This window comes from Dreissena polymorpha, chromosome 16 (genome assembly GCF_020536995.1).
Source record: "Dreissena polymorpha isolate Duluth1 chromosome 16, UMN_Dpol_1.0, whole genome shotgun sequence".
In the NCBI taxonomy this organism is placed as follows: domain Eukaryota; kingdom Metazoa; phylum Mollusca; class Bivalvia; order Myida; family Dreissenidae; genus Dreissena; species Dreissena polymorpha.
In genome coordinates, this window is record NC_068370.1 from 1,208,855 (window position 1) to 1,225,593 (window position 16,739).

The following is a 16,739-nucleotide window of genomic DNA, read 5'->3' on the forward strand; positions in this document are numbered from 1 at the left end:
ACCTAAATTACAGAATTTTAAAAACTGCTTAAATGGCATCATCGTAAACTTACACTGATCGGAAAACACACAGTATTGAAAACGTTTGCACTTCCTAAATTAATTTATGTATTAACAGTTCTCCCAAATCCACCAAATGATATTATTAACGATATAAAATCAGCAATATTTAATCTCATATGGGACGGTAAGCCTGATAAAAGAAAACGAACTCAGTTAATTCAATCTGTAGAAAATGGAGGTATCCAATTAACGAACATTGACTCATTCTTGAATGCAATCAAATGCAGCTGGGTAAAAAGATACCTAGATTATACCAATACGAGTAAATGGAAATTATTCTACCAGAAAATTCTAAAAAAATAGGGTGACTCCTTACTCTTTGAATGTAACATCAGCAATACTATCTTATATGCAATTGCAAACGAAAACATATTTCTGTCTGATGTTCTATCAGCATGGAGTGATGTCACTCATAACCTAGAAACCAAAACCAACAGTAAAACAATTTTATGGAACAATAAACACATAACTTCAAACAATAAGACGTTTTTCTATAAAGATTGGTTTGAACGAAGCATTAAATATGTCGACCAATTATATGATTACAGAATTAAGGATTTCTACTCTTTTGATGCTATATGCTACATATACGGAATACCTTTAAATAATGTTCTGAAGTACTACACACTAATCAAAAGCATACCCATACATATTAAAATCTGATATCAATACAAATAATACACCATGTACTCAAACAACATTTGTAGAAAAAATACTTGGAAGAAAAAACAAAACAAATAAAATATTTTACACACTACAAATTAAAAACCCTACAGAAAACTCCAAAATCCAAAATAAATGGCAAGTCCTTTTCGGAGAACATGAGCTTAATTGGAAACACATATTTACCATGCAATATAAAGCAACTATTGAAAGCACACTGAGAAATTTTCAAAATAAATACATCCATAGAATTATAGCTACAAATAAATATCTTTTTAAATGCAAATTATCTAACTCAAATCTGTGTGACTTCTGCGGTGAAAACATTGAAACTAACTATAGAACATCTTTTTTGGGAGTGCAAACACGTTCAGCCTATTTGGAATCAATTAGTATATTTTCTTGAACAACAGCAACTAAACGTAAAGCTATCTTTCTTAAAATAAGTTTCGGAATTAACTCATTGAAATCAATAGACTGTAATAATCTTGTGAATTTTATTCTTATATTGATGAAATATTTTATCTTTAACATGAATTACAAAAAACAAGTACCAAATTTTAATTGTTTTGTCCATAGTCTTAAACTAAAAATCCAGATTGAGAAAGAAATAGCCCTCAGTAATTATACATTACAAATCTTTGAACAAAAATGGAATTTGATTAAATTCTCATAATGTTTTGTCCACTTATATACATTTCACTCTAACGTTAGTTTATCTTTCTAAAATATGTTTGTTTATTTTTTTATTTTATTTTTTCAATCTTACAAGATCATTTTGAATATACAACAAAACACACAAGTTCAGTATGTTTTCTTCCGACTTTATACAACTCATTATTTTTCATAACTATTCTTCTGTTGTTCTTTTCTTTTCTCTCTAAAAAAATATATATATTAACATATCTTGTATAATATGTCTGAACTTTATTGCTTTGTACAATCACTATGTTGTATGATCATTTACATGTTTACGTATGTATTATATTGAATAAAAAAAAGTTAATATGTCCCGCATCCTCCTGGACGGTCTACTAATATTGGAAATACATTACATAAAAAAGTGATACTAAGCACCAGTTATTATCTAAGTTCATACCCCTTCTAAAAGAACTGATGAATAATTAACGCATAATGCCTCATTAGCCTATAGTGCTTATTTATATATATGTTTTTTAAATCCCAAAACAGGAACTTCGCCCTAACCGAAAGACACTATTCTTTTTCGCTTTTGCTTTGAATGCTGCCGTATTTCGGTTATAGGATGTTTTGCCCAAATCTTTTAAATTGTAACATTGTATACATCGCTGTTCCCTATGCTACCACATAGGGCTTACGCAATGATGTAATGGTTTGATGTAACTTTACATTTTGACACATTTCTTACTTCTATATGCATCATTATTGCTTTACCATAGTGTTTTTTTCCTTGTCATTTTCACATACGTTATGTTGCTTGTTTGTGTTTTTGTTGCATTATTCCAAGACAATATGCGTTATAATGTGAAGCCACTTTAATACGATTATTTATATTGCTTTGCTATGTCAACGTGATCTTTAACCTTAAATACATAATCACTCTTCTCTGTTAATGTACTTATTTTAATAAGCATAATCTAAACCAACTGAAATTGATCTTGCAAAGAAAGTTATGTTTGTGTATGTAATGTGTATGAATATGTTCTTGTTTATTGTAAACCTTGTAAATAAAAGTGTAAAAAAAAAGGTAACGAACGCTCCCCCCCCCCCCCCCCCCCCTAAATCGCCAAAGTAAAGTCAGTACATTTCATGTTTCACACTTATCTAGATCTGTATTAACCTATTTTAACTCATTTTCCTCTTTTTCGTACGCAACATTTCCCAATAATCACAGACAGTTGCTATATGTTTAAACTTTAGACTCTCTGTCGCCGGGTTTTTCAAGTCGAACTTTGCAATTCTGATGTATCCATCTTTTTGTTCATTGATTCAAACATGAGGCGTGACATGCTCGAGTAGTGGTTGTTTAAGCCTTGAAAATCACTAAAATCTTGGAGCTTACATTACAGAAGATAATTTTTCATATATAAAAAATAAAGTATGTTTTGCAAATGTTTGTAATAATTTGGATTCCTAAATTTCACTGTCTTCATCGTACAGAAAAAATAATAATTGTTTATATATTTATAGTATGCGTGTCGTTACGGTTTATATCTCTGTTGATATGTACTTGTATGAAATCATCTTTATTCAAATTACCGAATAAGTTCTGTATTTTGTTTCGATATGGGCTTACTGATCGGTAACTATATGTTAATCGCTTCTTCTTATTATGTTTCGTGTAAGGAATTATACGATTAGTATTGCTATTTAAGGGAATTTTTGATTATTTATTTTATAATATTATTATTTCTCATGCATAATGAGCCTCTCGGCTTTTGTCATCTTTTAAAAGTTTTGATCATGAACGTTAATGGATGTTTTGTTTACTTGTGTGTGTATGTGTGTGTGCGCGGCGGCGCGCGTGCGTGCGTGTGTAAATGCGTGCATGCGTTCCTGCTTAAGTGTGACACATTGGCACATATTTTTCTTTGCCTATTGTTATTGTTTTAAAGACCAAATAATCTTAGTATCCAGATTTTATTTCGGTGTAAATTAAAATTGCGAACTAAAGTCTATCAATTGCTAGTCAAAGTACAAATCAAATCAATCCCTGTGGTCAAAGTACAAATTTGGAATATCTCAGGAAAACTACCGGTAAGTCAAACCCAATGAAACTAGTTTTAATCAATTGCAAAATATCCTTAGTAAATATTACAAAACGATTAGGTTTATACATGCACACGCTATAATTCATACATGATGTTATGCAAATGAATATAGGAACATGCAAGTGCATTTTGTATAATTCCAGTGCATCTCCAGATTGTCGGACTCTGTATTTTGGGAATGTTTATGAGTATCTAAATTTATATGGAACGACCAAATATAATTTGAGTGTCCGAAAACTTAAGAGTAATTTCGGTTTTAAAAACAAGATGCGTTTGTGAAACACAATGTCTCCCTATATGACGTTTGACCTTGGAGAATGACCTTGACCTTGTGAAGAATGACCTTGACCTTTCACCACTCAAATTGTGCAGCTCCACGAGATACACATGCATGCCAAATATCAAGTTGCTCTCTTCAATATTGCAAAAATATTCATAAAATAAGCGATTTGGGCCACATATATTTGACCTCTGACCTTGAAGGATGACCTTGACCTTTCACCACTCAAAATGTGCAGCTCTATGAGATACACATGCATGCCAAATATCAAGTTGCTATCTTCAATATTACAAAAGTATTTATAAAATAAGCGATTTGGGCCACATATATTTGACCTCTGACCTTGAAGGATGACCTTGACCTTTCACCACTCAAAATGTGCAGCTCCATGAGATACACATGCATGCCAAATATCAATTTGCTATCTTCAATATTGCAAAAGTATTCATAAAATTAGCGATTTTGGCCACATATATTTGACCTCTGACCTTGAAGGATGACCTTGACCTTTCACCACTCAAAATGTGCAGCTTCATGAGATACACATGCATGCCAAATATGAAGTTGCTATCTTCAATATAGCAAAAGTTATTGCAAAATGTTAAAGTTGGCCCAAACAGACCAACAGACAGACAGGGCAAAAACAATATGTCCCCCACTACTATAGTGGGGGACATAAAAACACAAAAAAAAACAACAACATAAACGTTTCAAAATGGATTTGTACATTCCATAAATGAAATGTCTTGTTCAGACATCATTTAGAGTAATGCAGAAAACGAACCTCTAAGTAAGAAAACTCGTTTTGAAGTGGATAATTGAGAATAGAATCGCGTTTATTTCGGATTACACAAAACTCGTTAATAGGATTACAACATCGCAACACAGTAAATAATTCGTTTCGCAAATGTCGACATAGTAGTTTTGCAGGTGGAAATGCTGATCAGTTATCAATACATGTGATAATTTTAATAGTTCGAAATGGACATGGTAGATTATAACGGGAAAATCCACTCAAATGACAAGACGGATAAAGCGTTTGGTCGGTAATTTGAAATGCTCCAGTGCATTAACAGCCCATGGGTATCTGGCTTACTATATAAGGAAGCTTAAAATTCACGTTCACTGTTCAATTTTGCTGAGTTTCACTTCTTTATATTGTTCATTACTGCATTGCTGAGTTTCACTTCTTTACATTGTTCTTCGTTCGTTCTTCTGTTTCTTCTTGAGAAGGTAATATTTACTTTTTGCAACATCAATTTTGTGCTATATTGCAACTATGTTGTGCTTAGGGTTCAATTTCAATGTTTGTATTAAAATATTTAATATGAAAATCATGAATTTAAAGCAAAGTATTAAGATTCAATGTTTTGTATAAATGTCATTATAAAAAAACAACAACAACCAACTTGCAAATCGTTCCTCAACATATTTTGATTTGATGAACATTTACATGATTTACGGATGTCATGCTGCATAGCGCATGTACGCGTCCCTATGTGTATGTGGCTTTTCCATAGCATCGCTCGCTGCGCGATTTTATGCGGATACGAACAGCATACTGACGCCGTTTAGCAGCCGCCGATTTGCATGTTGTGGAATTATTAGTTCTATATAAATATATATTGACCTGCATGATGTTTACACATGTACTTGCAGATTTTTTAATAGAAACAAATTGAGTTATTTCGTTGAAAATCCACTGGTTTTAGCTTAATTGCTTACCAATTGCATTTACTTTGTTTGGTTTCTTGCTCAGGCACTGGCAGACAAGAACCACGGTATGCCACTAGCTAATTGGTTTATTGACCATTGTCCGAGCACTCTGCTTAACATAAATACTTTGCAGTGTTGGTGCGGATCTTTAATATCTAATCTAATTATTTTAAAATATCTTTACATAAGACTAGACTGTTAGATAAACGCTAAAACCACAATATGCTCATCTTGTTTTGAGTTTGAAAGACAAAGATTCAACAAAGAGACGATTAAAAACACATTTATCGATTCACATAAAAACATTCGTTCGTCTCGATTTTCGCGGACACGGGCAGCTAAAACGCTGCAACGTCATCAGACCTGCTTTGCTTTCAAATGTCAGAGACTACAATACAATATAACACACTCTAAACAACTTAATTTATTAGTTTTATTTGTTATTTTATAAATCATATTTTTGTGAATTACGCATCGTATTTTATTTCACCCGTTATAACGGATACAAATAAAATAAAAATACGAATTCAACAGATGACTTCTAATTATCGAGAAACCGTAGGCTGGTCTAAAGAATCGCGGACCCTTTCGTATGCTGATTCAGTATGGCCGACTACTGATCAGGACTTTATCAAGACAAACAGTTCTCAGGATGGTGAGCTTACACCTTGTAAAACCTCTACATTGACTGACTTGGAAGAACAGACTTTTGGAATCTAAGCAGTTTAGACTGAAAAAAAACATTAAACACAAGCGATGCGGCAAAATTGGTTTTGAAGATTAGGCACCACGGGACTTCCGTGCTTAATCTGCCTGGAGAGAAGCCTGACTTGTGTGTTATATTATGTATATACTTTTAGGATCAATCCAAACTGCACAGTTTTGCAGAATTGCAGCTTTTATGCCATGAATTATTGACATGAATATTACCCATTATTGTTATCCCCCGGCAAAGGCAGAGTGATATATAATAGGCGTTGTCCGTCTGTCACAAACAAAATGAACAAACACGTGAATTCCTGCAGCTGGTGTTGTTCAGCTCAGATGTGTGCTGACAACAATTGTTTCTATATTGAAGATTACACGATTTTGTTGTAAAATGTCAAGACATTACATGTCAAGTTAGAAATGTGTAGTTATGGTGATGAACTTGAAAATGCTATTTAATGTTCATAGATTAGACAAATAAAGATTGTGTGTTAATATATTTTTCTTCATGCACTGTTATATACATGATACATGTATACAATTGTAATATTATGACTAAATGTATAGGAAACAGCAATAAAATAATAAAGAAATAAAAAAATATGTGTTCATTGTTATGACTAGACACAATAGGATTGTAATAACCAGCGCAAGTACCAGAAAACAGAAGAAACTAAATAAAATGACACAATTTGTTAATTTAAAATTTCTGGAATAACTTGAACAAGAATTTTTGGACACATAAGCTTTTGGAAAATATTTTCTTAAATGCATACAGTTATAACAGCGATATAACAATTATAACAGTGATTTACTGTTTGTTCAGGATTTAACAATAGTAATAAGTTAACCCTTTGCATGCTGGATAATTTGTTGTCTGCTAAAATGTCGTCTGCTGAATTTCTAAAATTAGCATTTTTTTAGATTTTTTTTCAAAGAATACTATCAGAATAGCAAACAGTTTGGATCCTGATGAGACGCCACATTCTGTTGTGTCTTATCTGGATCCAAACTGTTTGCAAGGCCTTCAAAATGTGGTTCCAGCACTGAAAGAGTTAAACAAGTTTATGACGCTCTTCATTTGAATGCTTACGAGAATCTCTGTTTGCCACTGTCTAAAGATGACATGGGTGATCGATTTACACTTTTAATTGTCCTAAAAACAAATATATACTTTACTTTCTTTGTAATTTTTGGATGACAAAACACGTTTTCGATTTCACTAAACCTATCATGCTCGATTTTTACTGCACCTTTTTCAATAGATTAAGGTAACATTTAACCACATAAATTCTAGTTCTCTACTGAACATTCTCCCCACCTTTGATGGGTATACAGCCTATTTCCATCAACTGACTAAATAGACAGTTCTAAATAGTATCAATTAATAATGAACACTTCGAGAAGTATACTTAAATATTAAAGACTATTACATTTTGAATTCTCAATACCATTTAGTCTAAAATATGTCAATAACAATGCAAATTGTTACTGATTTGTGATACATGTTTAATTATTGCCAACAACAATTCAACAAATTTATACTTCAATTCCAAATAACCACAACATTATTGTTTATAGAATGAAATTTAAAATGTAAAAATATCAATTACAAAGGAAATATAAATGGATGCATAATTACAATTCTTTTAATAACTTATCTCATCCATGGTTTTTATCATGAAACTGATAGTCATACTAATGACTTGCATACATATACCTGTTACTATACATATGAAACTGATAGTCATACTTATGACTTGCTAAATATACCTGTTACCATACATATAAAACTGATAATCATACTAATGACTTGCATACATATACCTGTTACCATACATATGAAACTGATAGTCATACTTATGACTTGCATACATATACCTGTTACCATACATATAAAACTGATAATCATACTAATGACTTGCATACATATACCTGTTACCATACATATGAAACTGATAGTCATACTTATGACTTGCATACATATACCTGTTACCATACATATAAAACTGATAGTCATACTAATGACTTGCATACATATACCTGTTACTATACATATGAAACTGGTAGTCATACTTATGACTTGCATACATATACCTGTTACCATACATATGAAACTGACCAACATATGAAACTGATAGTCATACTAATGACTTGCATACATATACCTGTTACTATACATGTACATATGAAACTGATAGTCATACTTATGACTTGCATACATATACCTGTTACCATACATATGAAACTGATAGTCATACTTCTGACTTGCATACATATACCTGTTACCATACATATGAAACTGATAGTCATACTAATGACTTGCATACATATACCTGTTACCATACATATGAAACTGATAATCATACTAATGACTTGCATACATATACCTGTTACTATACATATGAAACTGATAATCATACTAATGACTTGCATACATATACCTGTTACTATACATATGAAACTGATAAGTCATACTTATGACTTGCATACATATACCTGTTACCATACATATGAAACTGATAGTCATACTAATGACTTGCATACATATACCTGTTACCATAAATATGAAACTGATAAGTCATACTTATGACTTGCTAAATATACCTGTTACCATACATATGAAACTGATAGTCATACTAATGACTTGCATACATATACCTGTTACTATACATATGAAACTGATAGTCATACTAATGACTTGCATACATATACCTGTTACTATACATATGAAACTGATAGTCATACTAATGACTTGCATACATATACCTGTTACTATACATATGAAAACTGATAGTCATACTTATGACTTGCATACATATACCTGTTACTATACATATGAAACTGATAGTCATACTTCTGACTTGCATACATTTACCTTTTACTATACATACCTTCTCAAATTTACTAGATAAGAGTACTCGATTCATTAAATCAATACATAGATATATACACAAACTTTACGTCCCTGTAAGTACATGGATATTTTGTATAATCAAGAATCTAATTTCAACTATTATTGTATATAACCATTTTACACTTTGACAACTGAATACAAATCAATTTTATCATCAATGATTTATAATATAAATAACAAGAAAAGAGGTCAAGTTACTTGAATTGCAAAGATATCAATTTACTTTTAATTGCAGACTACCTTCTCTATTAATCATTCTATAATCATTCAACTGTGTACAATTTTGAATATTGTTTTGCAACACAGACAACTTAAAAATGCATATCAATTACTCAATAAGTATTTATTCAAGAAAGATAACTCAACTATACAACATTGAAGTTGACATCCTATTTACCTTCCTTCATAAAAATGTTTAAACTAACTTAATTATATTTATTTACTTTGCATTATAATCATGGGCGTCCGCACATATGGGCACATGGGGTCAGCTAACCCCCCCCCCCCTGGAAAAATCTAAACTGTAAATTATGATTCCTGAATTGAACAATTTTGATCAGAATGACCCCTTGTTAGTTTCACACGAACAACAACTCCCATTTACATTCAAACCAATCATGGATATGGTTATTGCAAAATTTACTTCCTCTCAATAGATTGTAATAAACATGATTAATTTGTGCGAGGTCGAGGTGAAAATTTAAACAATTAACATTTATTCAGTTCCTGAATAGGAAGTGAAGGCGAAGTTGTCTCTGCTGAACATCATGATGGTTTTTTGTATGAACATATTCTTGTCTGTGTTCATGCGTTCCCTTTGAACGCTCATCATGAATAATCATGAGAGCCTGTCTGATCGGACATGGTGTATCTTAGCCATGTCTTGACTCTTGACTCTTGACTCAGCGCTAGTAATATGTTCATCGCCTCACGCACGGCTGGAAACATAACCATTTTTATTACCAAGTCAACACAAGCTGACTTATTCTGTTCAAGTGATTTCTTCTTGCTCATGACATACAATGACATTGTGTCTTGTTCAAAATTATCGATTCGATAAAATTCGTTGATGGTTCGGACTGTATCTGTAATGTCTGATCGATCAAAATTTTTAATGTGGTTCCGATGCAGTTGATATAACATGAACGCAGGCATATAACATTCTGAAAATCGGTTTCCTAAAGACTGGATCAGTGAGTCCATGTACTGAATATAAATTGTGTCCATAATTTTCTCTTATTGAGCTGTCTGACGTGCTTGCGTAATGGGCTCTAAAATGGACGAATATTTGGCTAGTAAGTATCACAAAATGACAAATGTCGCCGTTCTAGTTGCCGTCCATAGCTGATGTGCAGCCTGTCGTCCTTTCAAATTCTGTTTGTTTTGTGCGAAATATTCTTACTGACGGCGTATTTTGAAGCCTAGATTTGTATGCGTTTATACTTTGCAGTCTACCTTGTTTCGCTTAACAATGGTGTGTTCCGAACTAGCCATATTATCTTAGATCATTAACACCAAGATTTATACGGTGAGCAGAACAATGTACAAAAATGGCCAGAGGATAATGGGATTTAATACCGACTTGTACAACATGTTCCTTTTCCAGCAATAGTCAAGCATCGTATCCTTGGCCGAGTAGCTTGTTTACGTTAAGAACGTACTTTTTGCACTGTGATACGATTGTGCCTGCAATAGTTTCTGTGTCCACTACATCAAGTGCTGTTAATCCAGGCACTCTTCTCTTATGATGCGTTTCTCTTAATCGAAAAATCTCAGTCCAATAGACGGTTGCTCCGTTCCTGAGATATCTTTTTGAGTGAATTCTATATGAAAAGTCACTGAAATCAAAGTTGAGAGAAAATAGGTACATGTATAATCCATTCCAATATATACAGTTGATTCTTAACCCTTTGCATGCTGGGAAATTTGTAGTCTGCTAAAATGTTGTCTGCTGAATTTTTTAAATCATCATTTTCTTCACTTTTTCTCAAAGTCCACTATCACAATAGCAAACAGTTTGGATCCTGATGAGAAGACACATTCTGTAGCGTCTCATCTGGATCCAAACTGTTTGCAAAAGCCTTCAAAATCCGGTTCCAGCACTGAAAGGGTTAATCCTGATTTGTAATCTTCCATATATACTTCATGATTCACCAATATCTGGCCTTATTCTCAGAATTTTCTACGCCTCTGGCGGCAAATGGGGCTGATCCCTCCTTGACCCCCCCTTGGAAAATTCATGCGGACGCCGATGATTATAATCCCTTTTTTTCTGAATTTTCACAACTACATCTTTTTTATAAATGGTTAAAAAAAACAAGTGCTTATTTTGAATAAAGTCAAGTTATAGGTACATTATTGTGAAGTCAATTTTGTATTTGAACTATACAACAAGACGATTGCATATCTAGCTTCATGCAATATGGAAGGAACTAAAGATCTAGTTAAAATAGAGTTGTCTTATGCTATTTGTTTTACTTAAATACACAACCAATTTGAACACAACACATGTGCAGCGATCATGAATAATGAAAAGATAAATATATGTTCATACACATTAGAATAAAATGACATTAGCAACAAAGTACAGCAATTATTAACATACAAAATTTAATTTTACAGTTTTCTTGTTTCTTGTTACACACTGATCTTCAGAATGTTCCTGAGATGTTCTCATGAATTCTATACTGGCTTCATTAATGAAATTACTAAAAATTGTGATGGCATAATATAGGGAATTAGTATGCCCTTTAACACTACATATAATGCCAATCTTGAAAATGACAATTTTGAAAAAAAAAGAATTGTTAGAAAAAGAACCGCATTATCAACAGCACAGTGCACAAACGCTCTCAATGGCATTTTCAACCTGATATCTGGTAGTGATGCCATAATCTGAGTTGAGGGTGGGGTCTTTTGCCTTTTGAAGTAACTGCACTCATTTTCCCATTGTTGAATTATTTCTCATGCAGCCTCGATCCAGTACCTTTTTGTTTTTCTCAAATGAAGACATTTGACTTGATATGACTTTGCTGCAAAAAAAAATAAAAAAAATAATGTAGTAGTCGTAACACAACCTTTGCACACCCTTATGTGTTGTAATGAATGCCATTTTTTCTTATGAAATAAATCCATTTTCTTTTATGAACAATTATTTTCTTTCAAAGTTTGTTGTTTTCGGAGAAAAATATAAAATAAGAAAATTCTTTAATTAGATGTGATAATCTTCAATATATAAAAATTGTTTACAGGTGTATGGCAAGCGGTTCGACGCATAATCCCAAGAAACTAGGTTTCTCATGAGAACCTAGGTTCTCAGAATGAGAACCTAGGTTCTCAGATTGAAAACCTAGGTTCTCATGAGAACTATGGTTCCCAAACGAAATCTTGGGCTCTCATGAAAACCTAGGTTATCAAAGAGAACGACGCGAAAAGCTGTCGAGAAACTAGGTTCTTCTGAAAACATTGGATATCAAACGAGAACTTAAGTTCTCAGAATGAAAACCTAAGTTCTCATGAAAACCTAGTTTCTCATGAGAACCTAAGTTCTATGTGTCTATGAGAACCTAGGTTCTCATGAAAACCTAGGTTCTCATGAGAAACCTAGTTTCTTGGGATTATACGTCAAAATGCTTGCCATACAGGTGTTATCAAACCAATAAGCAGATACGCTTTAAATCAGTCCAGACTTAAATTAGTTTGATAACACAACAGTTTGTTGTCAGGATTTATTAATCATCTCTTTTACCAAACTATAAGCGGATTAAACTTGATAAGCTTTATCAATTGCCTTTAATTGGTGCTGATTGTCTTGGTGGACGAATAAATGCAGGGAGCAAAATGTCTGGATGCCGTTTGTCCGGATACCAATATTAAAGTATACAATTCCAAAAATAATAACAAGAATTGTGACTAGAAAAGGTTTATTTTTAAGGCATTTGAATTCATTTTGTTTTAAATTTAAGCTTCAAATTTTAATTAATTAAATGTATTTATAAGCTGGACATATGTCTGTTCAAACATAAAACTGATGTTTGTTGCTACCATTCCTGTAGTATCATAAAATGATAGGACAGTAGGACAAACGACACCAGGACAATTGGCTTTGTGCGTCTTTTTGCATTCATGGAAAATTGGCACCTTGTTAATTTGTCTGGAAAATCAACACCCAATTAAATATTCAACCTGGACAATCAGCACCTGATTAATTTTTCAAATTATTTTTGTGTAGAAATATATAGGGGCAAGCAAAATGCATGCCAGCTTTTATTTCGGTTTTTAAATGTATTTTGTATGCACCCATTTAAGAACCAAATATTTTTTTCTGACGACACATTAACCTATTAAAATTTAAAGCCTGAGGTAGCCCATGCAGAAATACCAGTAACTCTGTTTGACAAAATCAGAAATGAATTACATTCAATTTTTATTACAAATAAAGCACATGTATGAATCCAGAAAATGTTCATGTACACAAAAATGACCTTCCAATTTCTAACAGCATACCCGTATTCTAAATTTTCTTTAAAAAAGACCATAATGTCAGTTTGTCATATGCTGAAGTTACCATTTTAACTCTTTCAGTGCTAGAACCTTATTTTGAAGACCTTTGCAAACAGTTTGGATCCAGATGAGACGCCACATAATGTAGCGTCTCATCAGGATCCAAACTATTTGCTATTCTATTAGTATTCTTTGAAAAAAAATCAAAGATGCTAATTTTGGAAATTCAGCAGACAACATTTCAGCAGACGACAAATTTCCCAGCATGCAAAGGTGAAAAAGAAAGTCAACTAAAGATGTCAGCAGCAGACTCTTTAAACCAGCACTTAACTGCGCTATTTTTCACAAAAACGTTATCAGTAATTATTGCAATTAAATTAAGCTAACCAAACACATGCATTTCTTGGCGAAAACCCCCCATTAAATTTCATATCCTTTAAAGGCAGTACAATTTTGTTTATACAGAAAATTATATAAAAGCAAAAATAAAAAATGTATTGTAATTGAATACATATGGTTGCGTACGTACGGCATGAATGAATTAAGTGATTGTCCGGGGCTGCAAATTATGGTATGTGGGCAGATGAAAAAATAGCAAAAATTAGGAAAAAAAGGTTGGTAGGCAATTGTCTGGGAAGACAAATCATCAGGTGCCAATTGTCTTTATGGACAATAGAATCAGGTTCCAATTGTCCCGGCAGACAAAGAGTTTACTAGTCAAATTAATTATCTTTAATTTTTGTTTTCTTAGTCTCCTATTGTGTAACATTAGAAATATTAGCTAGCACCATTAGTAAAAGGGGGGTTATCCCATAAAGGGTCTAATACAAATGTTTTTTATAACTGATGATTACACTCAAATCTTAATAAATAATTATAACAATGCACATCATACAACCTCATAAGAAATAGCTCTTCTAAGAAATAGATCAATACATAAAATGATTAAAATTAGTATAAGCATAATTCGTATTCCGTAACAAGATAATATATTTAAAAAAACATTTGTATACAAAAACAGCCGTAATCAAATCATACATAAAGTATTTAAACATTATTAAATAAAATAATATTTCTGCTTTGTGGTTAGCAAAACAAATATCATGTTGTTGTTGTTTTTTTTTGTTTTTTTTTATTTATACTTCAATTTTTGTGATTTATAAGTAATTGTAATTTCACATCATATTGCACTTTCACAATTTTACATTACCGTAATATTTATATTTTTGTTTTGTTAAATATATGGCAATTATCCAATCATATGTGATTAGTTTTTTTTCTATCCCTATTGGCAGCATTTTTCAACAATATCTATATTGGCTGCAAAGCTGCATACATTATATATATGTAACCGCTCAATTTTTTGGTATTGATATATTTGTACTCTATAATCATCATTACTTAATCAATAAACTTTTAAAAAGAGAAAATAGGCAAATGTTAATATTAGTCTACATTTAGTTGAAATACTGTCAATTGACTAATATCCCGGAAAAGCACACGTTTAGAAAAACCCACTAATCACCACGGTACATTTTTAACAAAGCTGGTCCATTATATCAACCAATGATAGCTTACTTTGAATCATAACGGTTGATACGATGTGTGATTTTGAAAGGATTATAAATGGGTCAGCTTTATTTGTATCAGCAGATAAGTGGGTTTTTCAAAAAAGTATTTTTTTCCGGGATACATATATAGGAGCCAAATGGTATTAGTACAATCAGCAACATGCGTTTTAGTGCTTTCCCAGACAATTGGCACCTTGTGAATGTATTGACCAGGATAATCGGATTTTATCGTGCTAAAGGACAATCGGCACCGATTATGGACGATTGATTAAGTCTGTCAACACTTTGCTGGACTGATTAAGTCTCATCAGCTAATTGATTTGGTAAAAGAGATCATTGATAAAACACGTCAATTTACTTTTAAAAAAAAATTGTTATGTGTAGGCTGATTAAGCTAATCTGCTTATTAGTTTGATAACACCTGTCAACAATTTATATATATCAAAGATTATCGAAGATAAATATATACTATAAGGCATTTTCTAAACTTATGATTTTTGCCGAAAACAACAAACTTCGTAAGAAAAAAAGTTTTAATTGAAGGACAATGGATTTCTTTCATAAGAAACAAAAGATGTATTTGTCAGAAACACTATGCCTCCTTATGCCACGCTTATATTTTTTTTATTTTTTATTTTTTTACCTTTGACCAGTTGAAAGATTCCCTTGACCTTTCACCACTCAAAATGTGCAGCTCCGTTGATGCACATGCATGCCAAATATTAAGTTGCTATCTTCAATATTTTTAAAGTTATGACCAAGGTTAAAGTTTTAGACAGAATGACTGACAGACAGGCCAAAAACAATATACACCCTCATCTTCAAAGAAAAGGGCATGGAAATGGAATACATCATGACACATAAGAGTGTGCTACGGTTGTGTTACAACCTCCACATGATAATGTTTCGCAGCAAAGTCAAATCAAGTCAAATGTCTTCCTTTGCAAAAAAACACATTAAACATTTAATGTTTCAAACCCTTCAATCAAGTGTTGATTTCCTGGATGGACAATTAAATCAGGTGCAAATTGTCCTGGTTGACATATAACGAGTTGCCAGGAATGCAAAAAAATACAGGAAGCCCTTTTTTCTGCATAAAAATAGTATATTCGAATAAGAATTTTGCATTCCAATATTCGGCTGATGTGGAATATTTGAATATGCACCCATCCCTTTTCTACCTTAGAAGATAATTATCATGAAAAAATATTGCCTTTACCAGATACCGCTGGCAGGCCTTTTTCTGTCCAATTGGGGGAAAAGTACCTAGCAAAATTGGGAATTTTTAGAGTTGCAAAATCTTCCAAATTGGGAAGAATTTTCGTCGACAAAAGCATTATTTGGGCAGGGTTTTTTCCAGCCATTTCGGATAAAAATCATATAAATTATCATTATATATTTTGTAGGTTGTTTAAAAGATAAAATTGAGATATAGAGTCTAATAATCATAAGTCATAAGACACTTCTTTATGGGGATTTTTTTTTAAGAATTGAAGAAAAAATATGCATATTTGGCTTGGGGAATGGGTCCGACTATCGGACCTGTAAGATAGGCAGAAAAAGGCCTG

At 32.3% G+C, this 16,739-nt stretch overlaps 1 long non-coding RNA gene across 3 annotated transcripts in view; it reads right to left on the reverse strand.

Annotated features, from left to right (window-relative positions):
- Nucleotides 1–6,664: 6,664 nt before the first annotated feature.
- Nucleotides 6,665–16,739, reverse strand: part of LOC127862577 (uncharacterized) — a 178,451-nt gene continuing 168,376 nt past the window's right edge. For 2 of the 3 annotated variants that reach the window (XR_008040684.1, XR_008040683.1), the window contains exons 3-7: nt 9,005–12,129; nt 8,788–8,949; nt 8,409–8,516; nt 8,008–8,348; nt 6,665–7,900 (exon numbers count right to left, since the gene is read on the reverse strand). This is a non-coding gene — a long non-coding RNA (uncharacterized LOC127862577). Of the gene's footprint in view, nt 7,901–8,007; nt 8,349–8,408; nt 8,517–8,787; nt 8,950–9,004; nt 12,130–15,842; nt 15,913–16,739 lie in introns of those variants that run through there. The other variant, XR_008040685.1, reaches the window with a different exon arrangement.